A 6,759-nucleotide genomic window follows, 5' to 3' on the forward strand; every position below is an offset into this window, starting at 1 on the left:
ATTTGTTTTAGTTATTTGACATATGGTGGATTTATGTGTTTTTACAATTTACAAATCTCAAGTACTCCAGAGTTGAAATTGATGAAGTGCGGTTCGAGTGGGCTGAATGCATGCTAGATTACATTTGAAGTGCGGTTCTACCTTGATGTGTTAAAAGAATGTTCTCTCTTGATTTTGATATCTATTAGCTAGCTTTTGATGTAAAAAGAATGTTTGGGTAATTTATGGATATTGTTGTAAGAAGATTATTTATATAATTTGTGAATATTTGTGTATTTTATGGATATTATTGAATGAAGAATATTTGTATAATTTATGAATATTTGTGTATTTTTTTTTGTTATTGTCGGTTTTTCATTGTTTCAGAAATCAAATTTGTGCTGTAAAAAAATATACATATTACATTGGTTTTCCACCGCTGCAAAACCAGTGTTATTAACTAATATTACATCGGTCATTTACCGCTGCCAAAACTGGTGTTATTAACATACAATATTACATCGGTTTTACACCGTTGATGAAACAGTGTCGTTAAGTGATACTACACCGGTTAATAACCGATTCGAAGACCGGTGTCGTTAAGTGATACTACATCGGTTTTAACCCGATGTCTAAAATGACAGACTTTTAACATCGACTTCATAGACATCGGTCGAAAATGAAATAGACACCGGTGGAAAACCGATGTCTATGAAGGTTTTTGTTGTAGTGTAGCAATTCGAAATGAATGTTACAATTAAAGTACAATTGCAAAATAATATCGACAATAATACTGGAATAAAAAAGCAGAACTTCGTCGGAGTCTCTTCACAGCTTCACAGGAGCACAGGAGAGCAGATCGTGAGTCGTTGAGTTGTATCTTTGCTTCAACCTTCACCCTCCTTATATAGGAGGTTCGGGGCACCCGAATCCCTTCAGGGCGCCCTGAATGTGACGTAGCCAAGCCAACTAGGGTGCTCCACATGGCGAAGCAATGTTGTGGATAAATCTTGCCTCCGGGCGCTTGGACCTCCGGGGGCCTGGATCCCTTCCGGGCGCCCGGACCCTTGTTTTCTAGCAATCTTCTTCCTGTAAGAAAATATTAGTCCGAGGCAATGTAAATTATATATATCCTGTAAAATAGAGTGTTAGCATAATTTATAATAAAACAGAATAGTAATTAGATTTCGTCTCCTCGAGACCGAAATCTAGTCACGATCTCGACTTAGATATCTGAAATGGATCTAAGTCGGATCGACACCTAGTGTTCCCTTCCCGGGAACGTGTCCTCACAATCACTCCCCTCCAGTGACTTACCTTCACTTACTTGTCAGACGTCCGGTCAGCCCTTCGACCCGTCTGGGCTTCGTGCTAGCTATTCGGTCAGCCCGTCGACCTAACTGGACTTCGTGTCAAACGTCCGGTCAGCCCATCAACCCGTTTGGACTTCGTGCCAGCTATTCGATCGGCCCGTCGACCTAGCTGGGCTTCATGCCAGACATCAGGTTTGTTGGTTGCTACTCGGAAAACCTAGAGATTCCACTGTACAAAAATTTTGTACAAAGGTCTGAACCTTTTCCTAGCTACCATGTGTTCTTTTAAATTAAATTTTGGATCGCTTGCGGAACTTAACACGTTTGATCCAAAACTTAATTTATTCGTTCTTTTAGGTTTTGACTTGGGTCTCCTGCGGAACTTAACACGTTCGACCCAAATCACCTTAAGTTATTAATTCCATTAAATATTAATTTCCATAATCGGTTCCCAGTACTGACGTGGCGAGGCACATGGCCTTCTTGGATATGGGAGCAACCACCACCGACTAGACAAAACCTTTTATAGAAAGCTAATATTTAATTTCCTAAAATAACTTTAGGTTAACCGAAAAGAACAATCAAATCACACGGAAAAGAAAAAACAAAAGAACACAACATCGAAAAAACGTATTCAAAATTCTAGAATCATAAGCCTCTTGTATTTGGTATTTTTCCAAAAATAACTAGTATGATGCGGAAAGAAAAATTACTAGTTATACCTTTTAGAAAGACCTCTTGATCTTCTACCGTATTCCTCTTCTAACCTCGGACGTTGTGTGGGCAACGATCTTCCGAGATGAGAAACCACCAACCACCTTCTTCTCCTCCTAGCTAGGTTCGGCCACAAAGAAGCTTTACCAAGGATGAAGAACAAAACACCAATCAAGCTTCAAGAGATGCAAGCTTTCTCTCCTTCTTCTTCTTCTTCTCCTCCAAGTAGTATCCTGCCACCACGAGAACTCCAAGAGGGATGAAGTATTCGGCCACCACAAGAGGAAGAGAGGGAGATGATGATGATGGCCGGCCACACCAAGGAACAAAAGAGGGAGAGAAAATAATTGAGGTTTTTTTTTCATGAAGGCACCCTCACCCCTTCTTTTATATTCCTTGGCCTAGGCAAATTAGGAAATTTAATTACAATAAAATTTCCTTAATTTCCTTGACATGATTTAATTGAGAAAAATAAAATAAAATTTCCCAAATCAAACTCTAATGGCCGGCCACATCAATGAAGGAAAAAATTAGACAAGTTTTAATCAACAATTAAAACTTCCTAATTTGTTTCCGGAAATTTTAAAAATAAAATTTCTCTTTAAAAATCTCTTCATGGTTGATAAAAGGAAATTTCTATAATTTTAATTTTATCAACATGTGGATAATTTTAAAGAAAAAATAAAATATCTCACCAATCTACAAATAAAGAAAGAGATCTAATCTCTTTCTTTAATCTTTTGTAGATCTTTTACAAGAGAGATATTTTAATTTTAATTCTCTTTAATAAATTATTTCTTCCACATAATAAAAATTAAAATTAAAATCCCTTTTTAATTTAATTTGGCCGGCCCCCACTAGCTTGGGTTCAAGCTAGGGCCGGCCACCCAATTTTATACCTAGGCCGGCCCTAGCTTGGTTCCCAAGCTAGCTTGGCCGGCCCCCTATTGGTGGGTATAGAAGGTGGGTATAGAACTCTATAAATAAGAGGCTACGATAGGGACCGAGAGGAGGAATTGGTTTTGGTCTCCCGATAAAATTAAGCATCCCGTGTTCGCCCCGAACACACAACTTAATTTTATCAATAATAATTCATTCCACTAGAGAACTATTATTGAACTACCGCACCAATCCCAAATTACATTTTTGGGCTCCTTCTTATTATGAGTGTGTTAGTCTCCCTGTGTTTAAGATATCGAATGTCCACTAATTAAGTGAATTACTAACAACTCATTTAATTAATATCTTAGTCCAAGAGTAGTACCACTCAACCTTATCGTCATGTCGGACTAAGTCCACCTGCAGGGTTTAACATGACAATCCTTATGAGCTCCTCTTGAGGACATTATCAACCTAGTATCTCTAAGACACAGTTTCCTTCTATAATCAACAACACACACTATAAGTGATACCATTTCCCAACTTATCAGGCTTATTGATTTATCGAACTAAATTTCACCCATTGATAAATTAAAGAAATGAATATCAAATATATGTGCTTGTTATTATATTAGGATTAAGAGCACACACTTCCATAATAACCGAGGTCTTTGTTTCTTTATAAAGTCAGTATAAAAGAAACGACCTCAAATGGTTCTACTCAATATACTCTTGAGTGTACTAGTGTAATTATACAGTCAAGATAAACTGATACCTAATTACACTACGACCTTCTAATGGTTTGTTCCTTTCCATTTTGATCGTGAGCTACTGTTAATAATTTATAAGGTACTGATAACATTATCTTCTGCATGTGACACCACATACTATGTTATCTACAATATAAATTAATTGAACAACTACAACTAAATGTAGACAATTTAACCAAATGTGATTCTTTATTGATAATGAATGTTTACAAAGCTTAGGCTTTCAGTATACACTCCAACAAGGTTAGCCCGCCGACCTGTCTGGGCTTCTCCTGCACACTCGATCAAAGTGTTAGATAACAACGAGACTAACTTAACCTATTTTGTCATTTATCAAAACTTGAGTTAGACCGTTAGTGCTAACCGCACCAACAATCTCCCCATTTTTGATGCAATGACAACCTGGTTAAGTTGGTGAAAAAAATATGCAAGAAAAAAAACAAGCATTTATAAGGTTGTTAAGTTACCTTTGTTTTAAATTTTGTTGTTTAACTAACTTAAACCACCTAACCCTCCCCTTTTGGTATTCATCAAAAAGCATCATAGAACAAATTAAAAAAATACAAGGAAATCTAAAACTGTAAGTCAGATTATCTTGGGGGAGTTTAAACCAGAAATATAGAAAGATAACTTTTGTTTTAAATTAGAAATTATTAACTTTAGAAAGATGACTTAAAAATAATTAACTTTTAACTTTTGTAATTTTAACTTTAATTTTTCGAAATAAGTTTTACAAATTGAAAACATAATTTTCAAATATAGTATTTTTACAAAGAGAGATTATTAGGGCTAAGTCCAATTTTCAAATCAAGTTTTCAAAACTGAATCCAACTAAGTAAATTCTGTTTTCAAAGCTAAGTTTGTAACCTCCAATTTTCAAAATAAATTTCCAAAAAATATGTTTTTAAAACCAAGTAGAATATAATTTTCAAAATGAAAAAGTCTAAGTTACAAACCCGAATAAAGTTATTTTTCAAAATTAACTTTTTAAACTTAAGTTTGGAAGGTCTAAATTTCAAAACTAAGTTTAAAAGTATGGGTTTCAAAATTGAATTTGAAAAGTTTAGAGTTTGAAAATAAAATCAATTTTCAAACCTAAGTTTAAAACAATCCAATTAAGGAGATTTAGCTTTTTTTTTAAATTAAATTTGAAAACTCCAAATAAAATTTTTTAAAAGCACTTAGTTTGTATTAAAATGATTTAAAAGGAGATATTTTTCAATAACTAATTTAAAAAATAATTAATCCTCCCCTTGAACGTGACATTACAAAAATTATCTAACCAATTAGCTACTTACTGACTATTAGAGGATAGTAGATTTCGCTTGGTTAGTCAGGTTAAGTTTAATTGTAATCAGTTTGTGTTTGACTAAACTGAATGACTTATCCTGATTAATGTCTATTTGATATTTAACATCCAGACTTATGTCGATACACTGAAATAAGTATCTTAAGTCCAGGCAATTTGCCTATACATCTCACCTCTTTCTATGTTCGACAATCATAAACAAGGGAATCCTAAGGTGTTGGTAAGATGCTCAAGTACTAACCCTAGGGAAACATGCTTTCTAAGGAATTGTTCTAGTCTAAGGCTAAAATTGATTTAAAATTCTAAAAATGGAAGATTTTTTTTAAAAATAAAGATTTTATTCTAGAATTTGAGAGCACTATTTTTGAAAACAGTTTTTGCAATCCTAGTCTATTAAACACATCCCTAATTTTCTACGTAGATTGCTAAACTCACTTTCAAGGAGGGGTTTAGTTAATATGTCAGCTAAATTAGATTTGGACTAAATATACTTGAGTTCAATGTCTCCTTTAGTGACATGATCCCTGATAAAGTGATGCCTAATTTCAATGTGTTTGGTTCTGAAATGATAATTTCAATGTGCACAAGATTTTTTGTTAAATTAATTGAGCTAATATTGTCAATTAATACTTTTACATTTGTAAGGTTTAAGTTAAAGTCTTTTAAAGTGTGCATCATCCATAATAGTTGGGCAACACATTCTCCTATGGCTATATATTCTGACTCAGTTGTAGACAGAGTAACACGGTGTTGTTTTCTACTAAACCAGCTGACAAGTGATAGACCTAGTAGTTGACATCCACCACTTGTGCTCTTGTGGTCTAATTTGCACCCAGCATAATCTGAGTTAGAATACCCTATTAATTTAAAATTGTTAGTTCTAGGATACCAAATTCCTACATTTGTTGTTCCTTTAAGGTATCTAAAGATTCTTTTGACTTGAGTCAAATAAGATTCTTTAGCACAGGTTTGATATCTAGCACACATACTCACTGCAAATAAAATATCGGGTCGACTCGTAGTTAAGTACAGTAGGTTACCTATGACGCTCCTATAGTATTTTAAGTCGATTAATTTTCCATTTGGATCGTCATCTAGAATAGTATTAACTGCATAGGTGTTTTTATTTCTTTAATATTTTCCATCCCAAATTTTTTAAGTAATTCTTTGGTATATTTTTGCTGATAAATATAATTTCCCTCATTTGTTTGTTTGATTTGCAATCCTAAAAAGTAAGTTAATTTTCCTACTAAACTCATTTCAAATTCTTGTTCCATTAAGTTTATGAATTCTTCTAAAAATTTTGAATTAGTTGAGCCAAAAATTATATCATCTATATAGATTTGGGCTATAAATATGTCCTCTTTTATTAATTTAACGAATAGGGTTGGGTCAATTTGACCTTGGTTAAACTCTTTGGATATTAGGTAAGAGGTTAACCTTTCATACTAAGCCTTGGGTGCCTGCTTCAGTCCGTATAAGGTTTTCTTTAATTTAAAGACATAGTCAGGGTGTTCTAAACATTCAAACCTAGGTGGTTGGCCTACATAGACTTCTTCTTTTATCAGACTATTTAGAAAGGCAGATTTGACACTCATTTGATATAGTCTGAACCCTTTATGGGTTGCATAACTGAGTAATATTCTAATGGACTCTAACCTAGCTACTGGGGCATAAGTTTCATTATAGAATAAGAATCCCCTTCTTTACATGATTTCTTCTTCATATAGATAGATATAGGATCTATGGGGCAATTACTTAGAAGTACATTTTGTGCAAAAACCCTTCCTATCTG

This window comes from Zingiber officinale, chromosome 2A (genome assembly GCF_018446385.1).
Source record: "Zingiber officinale cultivar Zhangliang chromosome 2A, Zo_v1.1, whole genome shotgun sequence".
NCBI classification, from domain to species: domain Eukaryota; kingdom Viridiplantae; phylum Streptophyta; class Magnoliopsida; order Zingiberales; family Zingiberaceae; genus Zingiber; species Zingiber officinale.